We start from the raw sequence: 22,467 nt of genomic DNA on the forward strand, positions 1-22,467 counted from the left end.
TGAGCCATAGCACAGTCTTTTTCACTCTAGTTTTTTTTTGAGGGGGGGCAGGGGGGTGCACTTTTAATCCACTTATGCATTGCTGGGATTGAGATAGAGTTGTGATTTTCAAACCTTTTCCACTGATGGAACCCTCTTGTCCAGCCAACACAGTAAAAGCAGAGCCCTGGCTGACTCAGGGCAAGCCCTGAGACTCCCTCACCCACCTTTGCTGCAGCTACCCTTAGCTTTAGTGATGGCTCTGGAAGTATCTTCAAGGGCGGAAAGCCCTGAGGAGGAGTGATCGGCCTGGAATAGGCTCCCATTGATGTTGATGCTGGTTGGTGCAGCAGGTGTCTGCCCAAGAAAGCTTTTGTGTGCACCTGCCCCAGAATGCTAGTGTTGGCACAGGCATCTTTTGTGGTTAGTCATAATGGGTTTCTTGGAAAGGTTTTCTGGAAGGCACCCTGGGAATAGACCAGAGCAGGTGGTTTGTGAGAGAAAGAAAGGCAGTTCTCCCACCCGCCATCTCTGTCAGCTCTGGGCTCCCTCTTTTGCTCTCTTCTTCCTGCTAAGACTCAGGTCTGTGAAAACTCTATATTAATTCCTTCTCCCCCTTTGTTCCCTCTCAGAAAGCATGTATTAGGCAGCCCTTTTGAAACTGTAAACTGTGAGTCAGAAGAGGGCCTCAGGGAGCATCTTGTCTAGCTGAACCCAGAGAGGCAGAGCAGATTCACCAAGGTCACACGGCCAACTGGGAACAGACTTGCAGTGAGCACACAGGCTACCTGATGCCCAGTCCAGGGCCATCACCTCTGAAGGAAACTTCCACTGGGTATGTAAATATCCTGAAAAAAAAGATACAATGTCATCATTCAAGCAAAACCAAATTTTTTAGGCCATCTGTCGACCTTTCTTTTGTTCTCATATTTTCCCCATGAGGAAGTTTTATTCACCTTCAAGCTCACCCACTATTCTTTCTGGAATACTCTCAACAGCTATAACAGCTTGTCATTTGACATACCAGCATCATTCTTACTCTAGGAATCACGTTTCTTCTCTTAGCAAGCCAAGGACTTGCTCATTTCAAGCAGTAGGTTTCAAGTTCACAGAATTCCAGCGTGGCCAAAAGAATTTACATAGCACATTTGAGTTGATGACAGCCAAAATCTGGCCTCTAAACCATTCTGATTATAGTCTGTCTCCCTGTCCCAAAAGAATTTCAGCCTTCCAAGCTGAAAGCTGTTGGAAGCTTGGACTGATTCCATCTGGAAGGCCAAGAACCCCATGGAAAATGAGCTAATTAATGAGGTCCCTGGCATCATTGAAAGCTCAGAAGTACAGATAATAAAGATTATGTTGTGATATTTTATAACCCTAGGCACCATGTAGTCCTCTCCTAAATTAGATGCTTAAAGAGCCAGGGAAGAGCTGACCCAAATGTGAATTATTTCATTTTATGGGTCTAGACCTTGTTCAGAAAAATCTCTGTAGGCTGCTTTTCTCACCTATTACAACTTATAATATTCTTTAAAGCATCTACTGGCAAGATACCTAAAAGTCATTTGGTTCAAGTTGGCAGTAAACTGATTTTTTTTTTTAAGGTAAAAAAATCTTACTCAAAGATGGGCTTATGAAAGAAGATGGATATAAAGGTGAATAGCGAAGTCTGCAGAACAGACCACCCCTATTGCTAGTAATTGTCTTTAATTAAAGTAAAAAAAAATTTAATTTAAAAAATTCTATAAGACTTTTAACAAGAACTAGTAGTCGCCTAGGTCTTGCCTCCTAGAAGTAGCCACTTCTAACTCTTTTAGCTGTCGTCTAATATTTATCTTCACATTTCTATATAACATGCTTGCACTTTATTTTTTAATTGATTTAGAAACATCTATTGGCTTACTTTTAAAGTAAGCAGAGATGCAATGCTATACCCTGCTTTGTTTTTTTAAAGTAGTTGGATCATTATTTGGTACATGTTTATTCAGTGTTGCCAATACCTGGGGCATATAAAGATTGTTTACAGCTGAGCCAAGTAGTGTACTATAGTTATATGTTCTTTCTCATCAGTTTGGAGTGACACATTCTTTAATAACTTCCTGAGAAAGTTTTAAGATTTTTGCATAACTTAGAATGTCTTTATTCTGCCCTTACCTAAGTGTGGCTGAGCATAAAATTGCAGGTGGAAAATAATACCCTACTTTACTGCCCCTCCCCACCCCCAAGCATGATTGTTAAGACTTCTGATTCCCATGCCTTTATATGTGACTTGGCTTTCTGCTTCCCCAACCCTCATACCCTGGAAACATTTAAAATCTCTTTATTCCTAGTGTTCTGAACTATTGTGATGGTGTTATGTCCTTGATGTTATACAATACCTTGTCCTGGGCTCTCATGGAAATTTCTTAAATTTTCTTGTAATTATTCACATTCTTTCTTTCTGGATTCCCTATTGTTTCAATGTTGGACCTCCCAGACCGATCTTCATCTTTTCTGTTTATGTTTTTGATCTGCTTTCAGGAAGAATTATTCACTTTCATTTTCCCAATATGAATGTCTTATTGAATTTTTAATTTCCAAATTAACAAAACTTTTTGTTGCTGTTCTCTTATTTTTGTTTATAGTGTTCTTGAGTCATGGATGAAGAGCTTATCTCTTTGTGGATGTTAATGATAGTGTTTTGAGGGGAAGTTCTTTCTCACTCCTTATAACACCTCTGTTTTTGCTAAGTTCCCTTTCTCTTGGTTGATTGTCTCCTATCTTTCAGGTAATAAGTTTTCCTCAAATATCTGGTGATTCTGTGGATCTTTTCACATTGAAGAGTGATACATCTAAAAGCTGATTGGAGGCTCTGTGTGTCAACTACGAGGCTTTTCTCTAGGGTCACCAGGTGGGCACCTGGACTCATTTTTGGAGAACCCTACATATAAATATTTGCAGACCTTTTCTCTGGGGCTTGTTTTGTTTCTTTAGAGATATTTCCAACACTCTCCAAGGTGGGAAAGGGGTACATCACATCTCTTTGTCTTCATGGTTGTATAACTTTCATTCCTTTGCTCTGATTTTCATGGGGTTTCATGAGGGAAGACATGAGCCCATGTGTTCAGTATACCATATTGCTCCCTAAGTCCCACTTGAGTTTTCTCCCCAGTTACTTAGGTGGCCTGCTGCTCTGTTGACTTGTTTGTGAACTTGCTCTACATCTGGCTGGGGCTATAGTGACATCCATCCAGTTGGGCTATGGTCTGCCTTGTGCCTTCATATGAAGTGCCAAATATAGGAGAGGGTGAAAGGGAAGGCCTAAGCTCTGCTTGAGTGCCATGATTAAGTAGTTATGTATTATGTTTTCTCACTACCCCCAGTAAACAGTCTTAGGTCTCCTACCTCCCCACAATATTCAGTCTATGCAGTTGTGTGGTTTCTAGGTTTTCTTTGCCACCTCACTTCATTTGGGAAACAAGTAGTCAGCAGTGGTGTTTGCCAACAAACTTCCAAGGTGGGTCTCTGTTGGTTGGTTTTTGGAATTTGGTCAACATTCCTCATAGAAGTACGTGTCTTGCCATGGTTGGGGGTTACAGGGTTGTGGGGAAGGGGGGGCTGCCTGGTTAGAACTGACCTTTGTGGAGAGATGTGCTCCCACCAGGGCTTGTACCTGAGAAGTATACTCTCACTGTCTCAGGGCCAACCACACGGCCATGTGCTTCCCTATTTCTGGAGTTCAGCATAGTCCCCCAGCCCTCTTCCCCCTGCAGTGTTTGCCCCCTCTTTGTGAGGGGGGACTTGGAGAAGACAGAGTTGTTGGGGGCTGCCTGTGCAGTCCACCCCAATTAAGTTCCTGATGCAACTACAGCCTCTGCTCCTCAAGCTAACCTCCAGGCCTCCTCCTCATCATGGACTCAGACTATCTATCATGGAGCTAATCTTTCCAAGAAAAGTTGGAGTAAACAAGTAGAGCTTCACCTCACTGAATGCCAGAATTAATCGTGGTTGCTTTGGTAAGAAGCTGCGCTCTCCCTGTGGTTACACCATTGGAGTGCAGTCATACGCATGAACTCTTTGACATGAGCTCAGTTTTTCTTAACTCTCCGGAAGGCTCCAGAAGGCCCACTAGGGTTTTGAGACATAGCCTCTCTCTCCTTTCTACTCAGAGACATCTTCTCTGCTGGTTACCCACCTGCACTCCTCTTGGGAACTTTGTACCCTGGAGTCACAGAAATGGGCTGTGTTGGATTTTCCAGTCAATGTGGCTTCTCAGGTTCTTCTCTGGGATGGGCTTGCCAGGAAACAAGAGCACACAAAGCTTGCAAGGCCCAGATGTGTCATTTCTCCTTCCCTGACATTACATAATCTCTACTGACACTGCGTTTGGGGAAGATTTAATGTCTTGGGCCTGCAGCTGCCATCTGGAGCTGCCACTGAGTAGCAGATTTTTCTTCTGGCCCATCCAGCTGGTGAGGGGGCTGCTCTAATGAGAAGGACGAGGGCCTGGGTTCAGTGGAAGAAGGCCGAGCGCTGGCATGGGTGTTATCACGCTTATTTGCTAAAAATTGCTGCAGAGATTTTCCCTTAACAGTTAGCCAACATGAGACAGAAATGAGTCACAGAGTCTCTTTGATGGACATTGAGCTCGACAGATCCTCTTGCCTCTACTTCTCTCATCAGGCATTTCCTTAAGGAGTGACAGGCAGGAGCTCAGCAAGTAAGCCCGAGGCGCGAGTTGCACACTCAGTCTTCCATTTCCTTCCATCTTGTGCTCTGTATCCATGTGAGCATCATCCCTTCTCGCTCTGAGGTTTAAGAACCCCACAGTGACCTTCAGGCCTTGTCATTTCTCTACCATTGTTTGTGAGACAGGGCTGTAGATGAGCTTGATCAGATATGGGGCTAAGGCCTGGCCACTCAAAGCTCCGATAAGGAGCAAAAGTTATCAGAGTTTCTGAGCTGACTATTCTGGAATCTCCAAACCCTGCAATACTAGGAAAATTTGCGTTTAGAACTTATCCTGAGAACCTTAATGAAAACACATCAGGCAAGAAGTTCCTCCCTGCCAGAGCTGTAGCAGCCAGAAAACATTCTTGGCTATGAGAAAAAGGCAATCGGTATTTTGTGCAGTTTGACAAAGTTTTAAAATATGCATGTGCCTCTGTTTCAACTATCTACATCCCTGATCCCACTGCTAACTTGTTTAAATGCCTGACACTCAGATGTCAAGTGTAGCTTCATCTAGCAGGAGTCTCTTTAAATGAACTCTGTTGTTGTTTTAATCAGTCATTTCCTTCTTCTCTAAGAGGTATTGTGGGGTAGGAAAAGAGTCAGCCAGGTCAAGGTTTGAGTCCCAGCTCTGCCACCAGATATCTGATGATCTTGGCAGATTAACTTCTCTGAGCTTCTGTGCAGGATAGACACTCAGCCATTATTTGCTGACTGAACAATACCCTCCTTGCAAGTCTGTTGTGCAGTTGTAGAATGCCCAGTAGCCTCTGGTTCTCATTTTCCCTCCTCCAAGCGCCGACAATACTTCCTTTCCTAACATCCAGTTTGTCATCAATGCTTCTAATCTTTCTCCAGTCCACCACCTTCTTCCCAGCTGCCCCGTCTCAAATCTAACTCATGCCTTTTCCAAGAGGAAGTTGAAGCCATTGTATACTCATTAGCTCATTTGACCTTTACAACAATCGTGGGAGGTATTTATTTCAGAGAGGAAACTAAAGCACACCAAGAAAAAAAATAACAAAGTCATAGCATAGAGACTTAGAAATGGCAGAACAGGGAACATAGGACTTATTTTCAAGCATTGATAGGCACTCTAAACTTCACTGCTTGAAGAATAATGTTACACAGTACGGTTCTGACTCTTAGTGCCTTGGCCTAGTTGGTAAGTTGGGAAGATGGTGAAGTCTGTCAGTCACATTGTAGTCCCCTACCTGGCATTCTTCTTCTATCTTGCCGAGTTTCTGCACACTTTGACTCTTAACCCCATATTAAAACTGCTTAATTCTCTTCTTACGTAGAAATGACTGAGGAAATCCCAAATTCAGGTCTTAGCCTATGGTTCCAAATTTACAACCAGATGACTGCCGCTAAAGAGCCTTTAGCAGTAAAATCTAAGTGTCTAAATCAAGGACAGTTCTTTAGTGACTTTAGTTAACTATACATCTGCCCCCAGCTGTTTATCTCTTCACCTCCAACACATACTTGCAGAGAAGGAAACTGGGCTTTCTCCTTCAGAAAGCAAAGTACAGAAGGCTTGAGCACAGCATAATTAAACTTGGAGTGGGGGGGAGAATTCCTTGGATTAAGTCATAATTGCTTGATTTCTGAAATAGGAATTATTATTTTTCCTTTGTTTTAAGTTTAAAAGTTGTGATTTTTACAATTACAAAAAACCAAATACATTGGATAGGTACATTCAGCTGACAACAGCTACCACTTCTTTTAGTCTCACCAAAAGTCAAAGAGAGATGTTCTCTGCAAGACCATGATGCCAAAAAAGATACCACCACCAACAAAAAATGCCTGTATTCCTAAAGGTCATGCAAGGATTGAGACGCTTCTTTAAAGGAAACTCTGGGCGTGCCCATGATCTAGAGAGTTGACATTGTCCAAGGAAAGCCAATGCTGGTCTGGGTATCAGGAAGCCACATTCTACTTCTGGCTCACCTGCAGGCATGTTGAATAGTCACTTTACTTCTCTGGGTTGGAAGTTGGAAAACCTCCTTTAAAGTCCTTCATAGGTTTAAAAATCCAAAGGTTACCAAGTTAGTTTTTTAAATCTCATTAAGTGGCCTGTTTGCCTCAAATAAATATACCTCTGTAGATAAGTAAATTCCAAAGCTTATAGCGTTGTTTCCTTGCTTTAGCAGGTGAGAAAGGTGCCTCTGGGAAGAGTTTGGTCCAATAGACGGCTAAAAGTTTGGGATGAGAGTTGGGAGTAGAACCTGGGAGATCTGCCTCCTAGAGCTCCCAGAACTATGTTTATCTTTTTAAATTAAGTCAGCATCGGAGGCAACTTCCCAAGGGAATTTCTTATAAATTCAAAAGTTCAGCTGCAGGAATAAATAGCTGTAAACAGCTGGGCCTTCCTATCCCTCCCATCTTTTCCCCCTTCCCTTAGAAGTAACTGAGAATATATTTTGGAAGCAAAATTCCACTTAGAGTCAGAGCTGTTTGCATTCCAATAAGGATCCCTCAAGTCCAAAGCTGACATGTTTGTGTAGAATGTCCCTGGGATGGGAGTGGGACCCAGGGGGAAGGGAGTGTGCTGACGAGGACACCTGCCCTTTGCCCTTGAAATTGTACCCTAAGATGCTACCTGTGTCATTCTCCGTGGTGCAGATACTATTGGCCAAAGATAAGCAGTAACAAAGAAAAAGTGGTTGTCCTCTACTGTACATCCTTGAGACACATTACTAAGCCCGGGGACAGGAGTTTGTTCCGAGCATATGTATTAGATCAGCAGTTCTCAACCTGTGGGTTGCAACCCATAGGAACTATATTAAAGGCTCGCGGCATGCAAGGATTGAGACACTTCTTTAAAGGGAAGGTTGTATTAGATGGTGATAGGTGTTCGATTTGGGGGGAACACATGATATATTTAGCAGATTTAATGTTTTCTTAATGTCATGGCAGGACTTAATTGATTGAAAATTTTTACTGAGAGCTCTAAAAGAACTATTGAGGAGAAAAAGTGAAATGTTATTTTGTAGTACAAGGATTATTTTGTCTATTTAGTATACCTAGCCATAGCTTTGTACAAAAGGGATCTTTGTAAAAAAATTGTATGAATGTTCACTCTTATTTATTGATTATTAAAAATGAAGATATAAATGGCTTTGCATAATTTATACCTGTGGGACAATAACTGGAGTATTTGTTATTTGACTGTTTTCTATAAAGGAATATTAGGCTTGGTGCTATGATGAATGATCTTGTAAAATTATATGTATTCTAAAGGTAATTTTTGAATATAAATTTCTTGAACTGACCATTTTATTGATAATATTTATTTCTATGTGTGTTCATGCTTTTGCCAGCCAGAAATTACACTATCTTTCTAATAAATAGTCTCAACAAATAATAATTTTTCCAGGGTCAAAAAGAAGCCAGTTGGCTTTACAGACATAGGGATTGTGGTGAATGTACCCTTTTTAAACTGCATTAATTTGCCTTGAGCAATTTTGCATGGGAATATCCAAGAATAGTACTAACAGCAGTAGTTATAACATCTCTGGGGTTAGACTGCCTGGGTCTGAGTCCTAGATCTGCCTTTTAATGGCTGTGTAACTCACAGTAAGTTACTATAGTAACATATAGTAGATAAGTTACTATACACAATAGTAGCCTGGGCCCTTCAGAAAACAGAGCCTGAGTCAAAGCTTATGTGATAGTGCATCATTTGGGAGTGCAGGGGTGCAATCCGGGACAAGGATGGAGGGAGAGCAAGTAAAAGGTGGGCAACAAATTTTTACTGCACACCTACTTGGTATCAGGCACTGTTCTGGTTGCCGAGAATATAGTAAGAACCAAAGCAATATCCCTATCCTCCTAGAACTTACATTCTAATGGGGAGAGGCGGACATAAACAAAATGGGATAAAGAGTGTGTCAGGTACGTACTAGTAAGTGCTTAAAGAAAGAGCAGGGAAGGACGATCAGATTGGGGGAACATGGGGAGGAGCCACAGTGTTAAAAGCGTAGTCAGGAAAGGCCTCTTAACGGGGAGACATTTGACTAAAGACATGAAAGAGCTGCAGAGACAAATCCTCTTGAGTGTCTGGGGGAACAGTTTTCTAAGCTAAGGGAGCAGCCCGTGTAAAGGCACTGAGGTGGGAGTGTGGCTGCTGGTGTTCAGGGACAACAAAGAGCCTGGTTTGGCAAATGCCTAGTGAGAAGGGAGAGAGGGAGCAGAAGGCTCTACAAGTCGGTCAGGTAGGGCCTTGCAGGATGTGGTGAGGACTTTGACCTTTACCCAGAAGGAACTGGGATTCATGGGATGATCTTGACTACATATTGGCTTACATTTTAGCAAGCTAACCCTGGCTGCCATGATGAGAACAAACTCCTGGGAGCAAGGGCAGGGCATAGACCCACCTGGAAACCCATTTTGATGATGCAGAAAGAAACAACAGTGGGATAGGCCCAGGTGGGAGCAGCAGAAGTGGGGAGCAGTGATTGAATTCTGCGTGTATGTCGAAGGTAGACCTTCTGGACTTGTGAATGGATTGGATGCAGGGTGTGTGAGGAAGGGAGGAGAAAGGCTCCAAGGTTGGGACCTGAGCATCTGGAAAGATAGAGGTGGTGGAAAGGAGGAGAAGCAGCTTGGGAGGAAGATCAGGAGTTGGAATTTGAGCAGGTTAAGTTTGAACTGCCCTTTAGATACTCCTTTCCCTGTCCCTGCCCAAGGGTGCTCAGGCCTGTGGTGCTGAGAATGCCCAGAGGTCATTGGCATATCTGTCTACACTGGGCAGGACAGCCCCCACATCCCCTCTGCTGCCATTCTGTGTGCCAGGAGGGGGGCTTGGGATTCTCTGCACTGTGAGACCATTTCCACTGGCACCCTGCAGGGCCCCTGACTGGTCTCTCCCTCACCACTCCCACCCCTGCACCCTGCCCCAGTGTGGGTCTTCCTTCCACTCATCCTGCTGTCTCTACATGTTTCATCTCTTACATACAGGTGCTAGGAGGCCCTTGGCAAACCTTTCAGTAAGCCTGCTCCCTACTTGCATGGAGAAGAGAAAATATGGGGAGAAAACACATCCAACTATCTGGCCACATTAAAGAGAGTGGGGAGGCGTAGCGTGATAGGAAGACAAGTCCTGAACTTAGGTTTTCAAAGCTTGTAACTAGCTCGGCATAATTATGTTTCAACTTGGCGGCATGAGGGTGCCCAACCACCCTTTTGAATGGGTGGTTATGCCATGAAAAGCTCAAGGTGTGAAGATGGGGTGACATTTTTCTTTCCACTAATTGATGTAACATTTAGGATTAATTTCAGCTGCATGTTACAGAAAACCCCCAAAAAGCAATGGTTAAAAACAATGAAAGCTTTATTTTTCCTTCTCCAGAAAAGAAGCAGTTTGGGCTCAGTACAGCAACTTTCCTGCCCTCCCCCCACTCCCAGGGCCCTCTGGCAACTTTAGCCCTAGACTGTTGTCCTCATGGTCCAATGGTGACCGTACAGACAACACATCCTTGTTTCAAGCTGCAGAATGGAAGAGGCAGCAATGGGCTGCCCTTGCCTCATGAGACTTCCCAGAAGAACCACACATCAGCTCTTGTCATGCTCAAGCTAAGCCACTGATCACAGGCGCCACGGAGCAAAAAAACGTGTCCTGTGTCCAAACACTTGGCTACATGAATTATGAATGAGGAAGGACGTAGCTTAGCAGCCTCATGGCATTGGCCTAAGTCCTCGTTGTCAGGGGTTAAGCTGGATATGGGGAGCTTGTTCCTTAAACACACCTGCATGGAAGGCTGGGTGCATGGGGCTCAGTTGAAGCAAAAGAGATCAAATTTGGTCTCTGAAGGAGCTCTCCCAGGAGCTAGAAAAAAACAATACATCTATCATATTATAGAATGCAGTTACCATTGCTTAGAATTTTCCCAGGCATTGGACTACAAATGTAAAGAGTTTTGTGGTGGGTGGCTGGGTCCTGCCCACTAGAAGTCTGAGGCTGGAAGGAAAAACCAGATGAAGATGGTGTGAGCAGAGTTAGAATAGGAACCTGGGGCCTCTGGAATCATACTTCTGGGTCCCCAGAGGTGACCCCCACAAGAGATTGTGACCTGGGGCATGGGATCCCAGCTTTACTGTGCAGGCTCACAGATACCCACAGGCAGAGTGGGCATCAAAACTCTGGTCTGAGGCCCACATCCTGCCATAGGGAAGCAACTGGATAGGAGAGTTCCTTGCCACCCTGACCCAGGGGTCAGTCCTTTTAGGACCTCAGACCAGTCTTAGATTTCCCAAGAAATTTCTCCATTTCTTCACCCGTGAAAGGAAATCATGACAATAGCCCCTCTGTGAGCACTGAGACAAAGTAGCGTATATAAGAATGCCTAAGAAATAACCTGAGCACAAATGTTCGTATTACTAGATTAGCATCTTGCTTCCTTTCTTTCTGAACAGTTGTAAAGCTTAGAATTCAGTCCCTTCTCCCACCCAATATTCATCATTTGCAAACATTTTTGTGCCACAGCCAAAATGGAAATGTCTGGCTGTGGCACAAAAATGGAAATGTCTCTCATGGCCTTGAATTTTCTGTTGCAGCACGGGCATTCCTACAGGGCAGTCGCCTCTGACCTAACTGTGTACTTTGGCAGGAAAGGTTGGAACAACATGTGGAGAGGGGCCCATTAGTGCTGACAGTGTGAGACCCCAGTATAAAGTCATCCAGCCCTTCTGGATTAAAGATTGGCAGGACTGTGGTGGCCACAAGGGAAAACTAGAGGCTGAGTATAGTTTTAATCTGATCTGTATAGGTAAATTGTATTTTTGGCCCTGGAGATATGAAGGGTGGGGAAAGTTAGCTTTCAAATCACTTTGGTGCCATTTTGTGTAAAATCATTTGCTAAGAAGTATTAGTGCAGTCCCTGGAGATTGTGGGTAGATCTCAGATGATGCTTATGGAGGAGTCTCCATCAGAGACGGGGCTTGGCTGTGACTGTGGACTGGGGCCTTGCCCATCTGGGCACAGAATTTCATAAAATCAAACACAGGAGAAGAAACTATTTGAGAGGAAAGGCTTAAAAGAAATAATTTTCAGGACCTGTTATAGATTGATGGCTTTTATAAAACACAATAAAAATTACCTGAAAAAGGCAGTGCCTGTAGCTCAGTGGGTAGGGCGCTGGCCACGTACACCAAGGCTGGCAGGTTCGAACCTAACCCTGCCCAGCTAAAGCAACGTCAACTGCAACAAAAAAAAATAGCCAGGGGGGAGAGGTGGAGCAAGATGGCAGCCAAGTAACAGCTTCCTTGCATCTGGGCACCGTGAGTCTGGGGAGATAGAACTCCAGGCATCTCTGGCTGGTGGGATCTGCCTATCATCACTCCTGAGAGGATACAGGGAGTCAGCGAGAGACTTCTGGACCCCAAGAGGAGGACTAAAACAGTGGAAAACCTGCAAGTGGTCGCGTGTGTTCAATCCGTCTAAACCCGCCCGCAACTTCCACAGGAACGAGAACTTAAAGAGCAAGAGAAAGTGAAAGGAAAATTAGGGCAAGGAAACAGATAAAAGAAATCACTCATGAGGAAGAATCAGCAGAAAACTCCAGGCAACATGAAGAACCAGTCCAGAACAACCCCGCCAAGGGACCATGAGGTAGCTACTGCAGAGGATTCCACCTATAAAGAAATGTTAGGAATGACAGAAAGGGAATTTAGAACACACATGTTGAAAACAATGAAAGAAATGATGGAAACAATGAAGGAAACTGCTAATAAAGTGGAAAATAACCAAAAGGAAATTCAAAAACAGAATCAAATAAGAGATGAACGATATGAAGAATATAAAAAGGATATAGCAGAGCTGAAGTAAATGAAACAGTCAATCAGGGAACTTAAAGATACAATGGAAAGTATCAGCAACCGGTTAGACCATGCAGAAGAAAGAATTTCAGAGGTAGAAGACAAAGTTTTTGAGATAACTCAGATAGTAAAAGAGGCAGAAAAGAACAGAGAGAAAGCAGAACGTTCACTGTCAGAATTATGGGACTTTATGAAGCGTTCCAACATACGAGTTATAGGAATTCCAGAAGGGGAAGAAGAATGCCCCAGAGGAATGGAAGCCATACTAGAGAATATTAGAAAAGAAAATTTCCCAAATGTCACCAAAGATTCTGACACACTGCTTTCAGAGGGCTATCGGACCCCAGGTCGCCTCAACTCTAACCGAGCTTCTCCAAGACACATTGTGATGAACCTGTCCAAAGTCAAGACAAAAGAAAAGATTCTGCAAGCTGCCAGGAGTAAGCGCCAGTTGACCTACAGGGGCAAATCCATCAGAGTGACCACACACTTCTCTAATGAAACTTTCCAAGCAAGAAGACAATGGTCATCTACCTTTAATCTACTTAAACAGAACAATTTCCAGCCCAGAATTCTGTACCCTGCTAACCTAAGCTTCAAAATTGACGGAGAAATCAAATCATTTACGGGTATACAAACATTGAGGAAATTCGCCACAACAAGACCAGCTCTACAGGAAATACTTCAACCTGTTCTGCACACTGACCACCACAATGGATCAGCAGCAAAGTAAGAACTCAGAAATTAAACGACAGAACCTAACCTCCACACTGATGCAAAAGATAAAACTAAGCAATGGACTCTCACAAAATAAGATGAATAGAATACTACCACACTTATCAATTATCTCAATAAATGTTAATGGCTTAAATTCCCCACTGAAGAGACATAGATTGGTTGACTGGATTAAAACACACAAGCCATCCATTTGCTGTCTGCAAGAAACACACCTGGCTTCAAAAGACAAATTAAAGCTCCGAGTCAAGGGTTGGAAGACAATTTTTCAGGCAAATGGAATTCAGAAGAAAAGAGGAGTTGCAATCTTATTTTCAGATATATGTGGATTTAAAGCAACTAAAGTCAAAAAAGACAAAGATGGTCACTTTATATTGGTCAAGGGAAAAATACAACAAGAAGACATTTCAATTCTAAATATCTATGCACCCAATTTAAATGCTCCCAGATTCTTGAAACAGACCTTACTCAGTCTGAGCAATATGATATCTGATAATACCATAATAACAGGGGACCTTAACACTCCTCTTACAGAGCTGGACAGATCCTCTAAACAGAAATTAAACAAGGATATAAGAGATTTAAATGAGACCCTAGAACAACTGTGCTTGATAGACGCATATAGAACACTCCATCCCAAAGATAAAGAATATACATTCTTCTCATCACCGCATGGAACATTCTCCAAAATTGATCATATCCTGGGACACAAAACAAATATCAACAGAATCAAAAGAATTGAAATTTTACCTTGTATCTTCTCAGACCATAAGGCACTAAAGGTGGAACTCAACTCTAACAAAAATGCTCGACCCCACCCAAAGGCATGGAAATTAAACAATCTTCTGTTGAATAACAGAGGGGTGCAGGAAGAAATAAAACAGGAAATCATTAACTTCCTTAAGCATAACAACAATGAAGACACAAGCTACCAAAACCTGTGGGATACTGCAAAAGCACTTTTGAGAGGACAATTCATCACTTTAGATGCCTACATTCGAAAAACAGAAAGAGCGCACATCAACAATCTCACAAGAGATCTTATGGAATTGGAAAAAGAAGAACAATCTAAGCCTAAACTCAGTAGAAGAAAAGAAATCTCCAAAATCAAATCAGAGATCAATGAAATTGAAAACAAAAGAATCATTCAGAAAATTAATGAAACAAGGAGTTGGTTTTTTGAAAAAATAAATAAAATAGATAAAACATTGGGCAGACTAACGAGGAATAGAAAAGTAAAATCTCTAGTAACCTCAATTAGAAATGATAAAGGGGAAATAACAACTGATCCCACAGAGATACAAGAGATCATCTCTGAATACTACCAGAAACTCTATGCCCAGAAATTTGACAATGTGAAAGAAATGGATCAATATTTGGAATCACACCCTCTCCCTAGACTCAGCCAGGAAGAAATAGAGCTCCTGAACAGACCAATTTCAAGCACTGAGATCAAAGAAACAATAAAAAATCTTCCAACCAAAAAATGCCCTGGTCCAGATGGCTTCACTCCAGAATTCTATCAAACCTTCAAGGAAGAGCTTATTCCTGTACTGCAGAAATTATTCCAAAAAATTGAGGAAGAAGGAATCTTCCCCAACACATTCTATGAAGCAAACATCACCCTGATACCAAAACCAGGAAAAGACCCAAACAAAAAGGAGAATTTCAGACCAATCTCACTCATGAATATAGACGCAAAAATTCTCAACAAAATCCTAGCCAATAGATTACAGCTTATCATCAAAAAAGTCATTCATCATGATCTAGAAGGCCTCATCCCAGGGATGCAAGACTGGTTTAACATACGCAAGTCTATAAACGTTATCCACCATATTAACAGAGGCAAAAATAAAGATCACATGATCCTCTCAATAGATGCAGAAAAAGCATTTGATAAAATCCAGCATCCTTTTCTATTTAGAACACTGAAGAGTATAGGCATAGGTGGCACATTTCTAAAACTGATTGAAGCTATCTATGACAAACCCACAGCCAATATTTTACTGAATGGAGGAAAACTGAAAGCTTTTCCTCTTAGAACTGGAACCAGACAAGGTTGTCCTCTGTCACCTTTACTATTCAACGTAGTGCTGGAAGTTCTAGCCAATACAATTAGGCAAGACAAGGAAATTAAGGGAATCCAAATGGGAGCAGAGGAGGTCAAACTTTCCCTTTTTGCTGATGACATGATCTTATACTTAGAGAACCCCAAAGACTCAACCACAAGACTCCTAGAAGTCATCAAAAAATACAGTAATGTTTCAGGATATAAAATCAATGTCCACAAGTCAGTAGCCTTTGTGTACACCAATAACAGTCAAGATGAGAAGCTAATTAAGGACACAACTCCCTTTACCATAGTTTCAAAGAAAATGAAATACCTAGGAGTATACCTAACGAAGGAGGTGAAGGACCTCTATAAAGAAAACTATGAAATCCTCAGAAAGGAAATAGCAGAGGATATTAACAAATGGAAGAACATACCATGCTCATGGATGGGAAGAATCAACATTGTTAAAATGTCTATACTTCCCAAAGCAATCTACCTATTCAATGCCATTCCTATCAAAATACCAACATCGTACTTTCAAGATTTGGAAAAAATGATTCTGCGTTTTGTATGGAACCAGAAAAAAACCCGTATAGCTAAGGCAGTTCTTAGTAATAAAAATAAAGCTGGGGGCATCAGCTTTACCAGATTTTAGTCTGTACTACAAAGCCATAGTGGTCAAGACAGCATGGTACTGGCACAAAAACAGAGACATAGACACTTGGAATCGAATTGAAAACCAAGAAAATAAACTAACATCTTATAACCACCTAATCTTTGATAAACCAAACAAGAACATACCTTGGGGAAAAGACTCCCTATTCAATAAATGGTGTTGGGAGAACTAGATATCCACATGTAAAAGACTGAAACTGGACCCACACCTTTCCCCACTCACAAAAATTGATTCAAGATGGATAAAGGACTTAAATTTAAGGCATGAAACAATAAAAATCCTCCAAGAAAGCATAGGAAAAACACTGGAAGATATTGGCCTGGGGGAAGACTTCATGAAGAAGACTGCCATGGCAATTGCAACAACAACAAAAATAAACAAATGGGACTTCATTAAACTGAAAAGCTTCTGTACAGCTAAGGAGACAACAACCAAAGCAAATAGACAACCTGCACAATGGGAAAGGATATTTGCATATTTTGAATCAGACAAAAGCTTGATAACTAGGATCTATAGAGAACTCAAATTAATCCACATGAAAAAAGCCAACGATCCCTTATATCAATGGGCAAGAGACATGAATAGAACCTTCTCTAAAGAAGACAGACGAATGGCTAACAAACATATGAAAAAATATTCATCATCTCTATATATTAGAGAAATGCAAATCAAAACCACCCTGAGATATCATCTAACCCCAGCGAGAATGGCCCACATCACAAAATCTCAAAACTGCTGATGCTGGCGTGGATGTGGAGAGAAGGGAACACTGCTGGTGGGACTGCAAACTAGTACATACAACCTTTCTGGAAGGAAGTACGGAGAAACCTCAAAGCACTCAAGCTAGACCTCCCATTTGATCCTGCAATCCCGTTACTGGGCATCTACCCAGAAGGAAAAAAAATCCTTTTATCATAAGGACACTTGTACTAGACTGTTTATTGCAGCTCAATTTACAATCGCCAAAATGTGGAAACAGCCTACATGCCCACCAACCCAGGAATGGATTAACAAGCTGTGGTATATGTATACCATGGAATACTATTCAGCCATTAAAAAAAATGGAGACTTTACATCCTTCGTATTAACCTGGATGGACGTGGAAGACATTATTCTTAGTAAAGCATCACAAGAATGGAGAAGCATGAATCCTATGTACTCAATTTTGATATGAGGGCAATTAAGGACAATTAAGGTTATGGGGGGGGAACAGAAAGAGGATGGAGGGAGGGGGGTGGGGCCTTGATGTGTGTCACACTTTATGGGGGCAAGACATGATTGCAAGAGGGACTTTACCTAACAATTGGAATCAGTGTAACCTGGCTTATTGTACCCTCAATGAATCCCCAACAATAAAAAAAAAAAAAAGTAAAAAATAAAAAATAGCCAGGCATTGTGGTGGGTGGCTATAGTCCCAGCTACTTGGGAGTCTGTGCCAAGAGAATTGCTGATGCCCTAGAGTTTGAGGTTGCTGTGAGCTGTGACATGATGGCACTCTACCCAAGGTGACAGCTTGAGACTGTCTCAAAAAAAAAAAAAAAAATTACCTGAAAAAATGAGATTAAAGATTGAAGTCCCAAATATTTATCATTTGATTTAGTGTAAATAAAATGACACCACTAACATCCCCAGAAGGGACTAAATGCTTATTCTCAGTTTTTAATTTACCTTGTCTCTACAAGGATCCATAGCTGCCTAGAGGCTGCATTTTAAGCGGCATTGCCTTGAACCGCCTATAGTTTCTACCTTCTAGAGGTAAATAATAAGTTCTGTTTGTGTGTTAAGGCAACTGTAATAATTTTGTATTATGCATAAGTTGCTACTTTTTGAAAATACCACATCTAAGCTCATCGGTTTACTTTCTACTATTATTTTCAGTTTGCTCTCCAAGGATGTGAAGCATTTGCAAATATAATGTCTAATTTTGTCTCCATGATATACTTCTAAGGTTCACAGGGGCATGTGATATTTCTTATTTTACTAATGGTATAACTGGACCAAGAAAGGTCATTTGATGATGACGTGATAATGATGGTGATGACGTTGATGATGATGGTGATGATGATAACCATGGGGTGAACGTGATGATTATGATGCTGGTGATGATGATGAAGATGGTGATGGGCAGGAGGAGGTACAGACAGGGGAGGGGCCCTCATACAGCACACACTCGAGGTGGCTGACACCAGAAGAAGCCCACCTCCACCTTGCTGGGCTTACCAAATGCCCTAGTGGCCAGTGAATGAATGAATCGTAGGAGCTTTATCCCAAACAACATTGACCTCCTTCACTGAGCACAGCCCTGGCAAACAGGTCAGCATCACCGTTAGAAGAATTACTCCTGCCAGGGGGAGACACTGTCTAGGGCCTATGGCTCTTCCAGGAGATTTTGCCTGATTGTCACACTGAACACAGGTGAATGCCTGGCTTCACTATGCTGGCATCTTTCAGCATCATCAAGGTACCGTGTCAGGCAGGACTGAACCAAATCGGACTTCTCCTCATGTTTTAAACACTCAAGGAGTTTTTACACATATTGGGAAGGGGGTAGAATCCCTACAGATCTTCCTATGCAGCATGTGGAACAGGGGCTGGCCCTGTGCTCTAAGGATCAACAGAGAAGTGCTTTACACCTCAAACCAGAGAAGGGCACCCCATCAGGCAGATGCTGTGGGGAAATATCGCGCTTTTCCAAATCTATCAACAAATAGTAGTTTTCACTTTTACTTTCTGTACTAAAGGATAAAAATCTAGGCTTTCCTCTGCCTCCCCTGAACATTCTATCATTCATATATTGAAGTCATTATTAAAAGCAAGTTCATCCCTGGATCCATAGGTCAGGTAGAGGTGGTCTCTACATCAGTTAGGGGAAACAGTCACTGACTACAGTGGCTTCACCACACAGGGTTTCATTTTTCCCATAAGTGCAACTGAAGTAGGGAATTGTCATGTCACCAATGGTTACAGATTTCTTTTATCTTCTGTCTTCTATTCTGCTTTCCCCCTCATGTTCTATTCTGATCAAAAGATGGCCCCTGTGCCCCAGCCTAGCATCCCTGTTCCAGTCTTGCCCCTGGAATCCACAGAGAACTCAAATGCATTAGCAAGAATAGAACAAGGGGCTGGGCAAGGGGTTTGAAGAGAAAACTTCTCTGAAGAAGACAGGCACGCGGCCTTCAGACATATGAAAAAATGCTCATCATCTTTAATCATCAGAGAAATGCAAATCAAAACTACTTTGAGATACCATCTAACTCCAGTGAGACTAGCCTATATCACAAAATCCCAAGACCAAACATGTAGGCGCGGATGTGGAGAAAAGGGAACACTTTTGCACTGCTGGTGGGAATGCAAATTAATACATTCCTTTTGGAAAGAGATATGGAGAACACTTAGAGATCTAAAAATAGATCTGCCATTCAATCCTGTAATGCCTCTACTGGGCGTATACCGAGAAGACCAAAAATCACATCATAACAAATATATTTGTACCAGAATATTTATTGCAGCCCAATTCATAATTGCTAAGTCATGGAAGAAGCCCAAGTGCCCATCGATCCACGAATGGATTAATAAATTGTGGTATATGTACACCATGGAATATTATGCAGCCTTAAAGAAAGATGGAGACTTTACCTCTTTCATGTTTACATGGATGGAGCTGGAACATATTCTTTTTAGTAAAGTATCTCAAGAATGAAAGAAAATGTACCCAATGTACTCAGCCCTACTATGAAACTAATTTAGGGTTTTCACATGAAAGCTATAACCCAGTTACAACCTAAGAATAGGGGGAAGGGAGAAAGGGAGGGGAGGGATGGAGAAGGTGCCTTAAGGGAAGGGGATTGGTGGGATTACACCAGCGGTGTGTCTTACAAGGGTATATGTAAAACTTGGTAAACGGTCTGTGAAGCTAGTGAATGATGCCCCATGATTATATCAATGTACACAGCTATGATTAAATAAAAAAAAAAAAAATCCCTGTTCCAGGAAGATAAAAGAAGCCATATAAGAAAACAAAATAAATGAGAAGTCTGGTAGACTTTCACAGAAGTGCCACTGGCCAACAATGTGGGGCAAACCCAGCCTTAGGCTGCACAGGAAGTTGGGGAGTGCAGTTCTGTAGTTAGGAATCATTGTTACCCTCTAGGAAAAAAAAATCCCTGTTAGTAAAGGAGAGTGAGTAATGGGGAGGAGGCTAGTGGTGTCTGATCCAGTCTCTTCTTGTTCATTTTGGGAAATGAGGACACTCATTATTTTCCCAATAGGAGACCTAATAATAATGACCAGTTATTAAGTAACTATTACAAGACAGAAGTTTGTTACATTTTTTTTTCTTTATTGTTAAATCATAGCTATGTACACTAGTGCAATCAAGGGCTACATTGTGCTGGTCCCAGTAATGTATTTTTGAAGCTGCTTCAATTGCCTGGAGAGTCCTCCTCATAAAATATTCACCCAGGCCGATTCCTTCAAGAGTTTTCCCTGCACGTTCTTCAAGTATTTTTATAGTTTCATGTCTTAAGTTTAAATCTTTTATCCAGTGAGAGTCTATCTTAGTTAATGGTAAAAGGTGTGGGTCCAGTTTCAATCTTCTGTAGGTTGCCAGCCAGTTCACCCAGCACCATTTGTTAAATAGGGAATCTTTTCCCCACTGGATGTTTTTAATTGGCTTGTCAAACATCAAATAATGGTAAGTAGCTGGATTCATCTCCTGGTTCTCTATTCTGTTCCAGACATCTACTTCTCTGTTTTTGTGCCAATACCATGCTGTTTTGATCACCATTGATTTATAGTACAGTCTCAGGTCTGCTAGTGTGATTCCTCCTGCTGTGTTTTTATTGCTGAGTGATGTTTTGGCTATTCAAGGATTTTTTTGATTCCATATAAAACGAAGTATTATTTTTTCAAGATCTTTAAAATATGACAATGGAGCTTCAATAGGAATTGCATTAAAAATATATGTATTGCTTTGGGTAGTATAGACATTTTAACAATGTTGACTGTTCCCAGCCATGAGCATGGTACGTTTTCCCATTTGTTAACATCTTCAGCTATTTCTTTTCTTAAAGTTTCATAGTTCTCTTTGTAGAGATCTTTCACGTCCTTTGTTAAGTATACTCCCAAATATTTCATCTTCTTTGGCACTACTGTGAAAGGAATAGAGTCCTTGACTGTTTTTTCGGCTTGGTTATTGTTGGTATATATAAAGGCTACAGATTTATGAGTGTTGATTTTGTAGCCTGAGACATTGCTGTATTCCTTGATCACTTCTAAAAGTTTTGTAGTAAAATCCCTAGTGTTTTCGAGATACATGATCATATCATCTGCGAAGAGTGAAAGTTTGATCTCTTTTGATCCTATGTGGATACCCTTCATCGCCTTTTCTTCCCTAATTGCAATGGCTAAAACTTCCATTACAATGTTAAAGAGCAATGGAGACAATGGGCAACCTTGCCTGGTTCCTGATCTAAGTGGAAATGATTTCAAGTTAACTCCATTCAATACGATATTGGCTGTGAGTTTGCTGTAGATGGCTCTATTAGTTTAAGAAATGTCCCTTCTATACCAATTTTCTTAAGTGTTCCGATCATGAAGGGATGCTGGATATTATCAAAAGCTTTTTCTGCATCAATTGAAAAAATCATATGGTCCTTATTTTTTAGTTTGTTTATGTGCTGAATTACATTTATAGATTTACGTATATTGAACCAGCCTTGAGACCCTGGGATAAATCCCACTTGGTCATGGTGTGTAATTTTTTTTGTTGTGTTGTTGGATTCTGTTAGGATCTTATTGAGTATTTTAGCATCAATATTCATTAGTGATGTTGGTCCATAATTTTCTTTTCTTCTTGGGTCTTTCCCTGGTTTGGGGATCAAGGTGATGTTTGCTTCGTAGAATGTGTTGGGTAATATTCCTCTTTTTCTATATTTTGGAAGAGGTTTAGTAATATAGGTACTAGTTCTTCTTTAAAGGTTTGGTAGAATTCTGACGTAAAGCCATCTGGTCCTGGGCTTTTCTTTTTAGGGAGATTTTGTACAGTTGATGCTATTTCAGAACTTGATATAGGCCTGTTCAACATTTCCACTTCATTCTGGCTAAGTCTTGGTAGGTGGTGTGCTTCCAGGTATTGGTCGATTTCTTTCAGATTTTCATATTTCTGAGAGTAGAGTTTCTTATAGTATTCATTAAGGATTTTTTGAATTTCTGAGGGGTCTGTTGTTATTTCATCATTACCATTTCTGATCGATGAAATTAGAGACTTTACTCGTTTTTTCCTGGTTAGGTTGTCCAAAGGTTTATCTATTTTATTGATCTTTTCAAAAAACCAACTTTTGGATTTATTGATCTGTTGTATGATTCTTTTGTTTTCAATTTCATTTAATTCTGCTCTGATTTTGGTTATTTCTTTTCTTCTGCCGGGTTTGGGGTTGGAGTGTTCTTTTCCTTCTCCAGTTGCTTGAGATGTCCCATTAAGTTATTAACTTCCTCT

This window comes from Nycticebus coucang, chromosome 9 (genome assembly GCF_027406575.1).
Source record: "Nycticebus coucang isolate mNycCou1 chromosome 9, mNycCou1.pri, whole genome shotgun sequence".
NCBI classification, from domain to species: domain Eukaryota; kingdom Metazoa; phylum Chordata; class Mammalia; order Primates; family Lorisidae; genus Nycticebus; species Nycticebus coucang.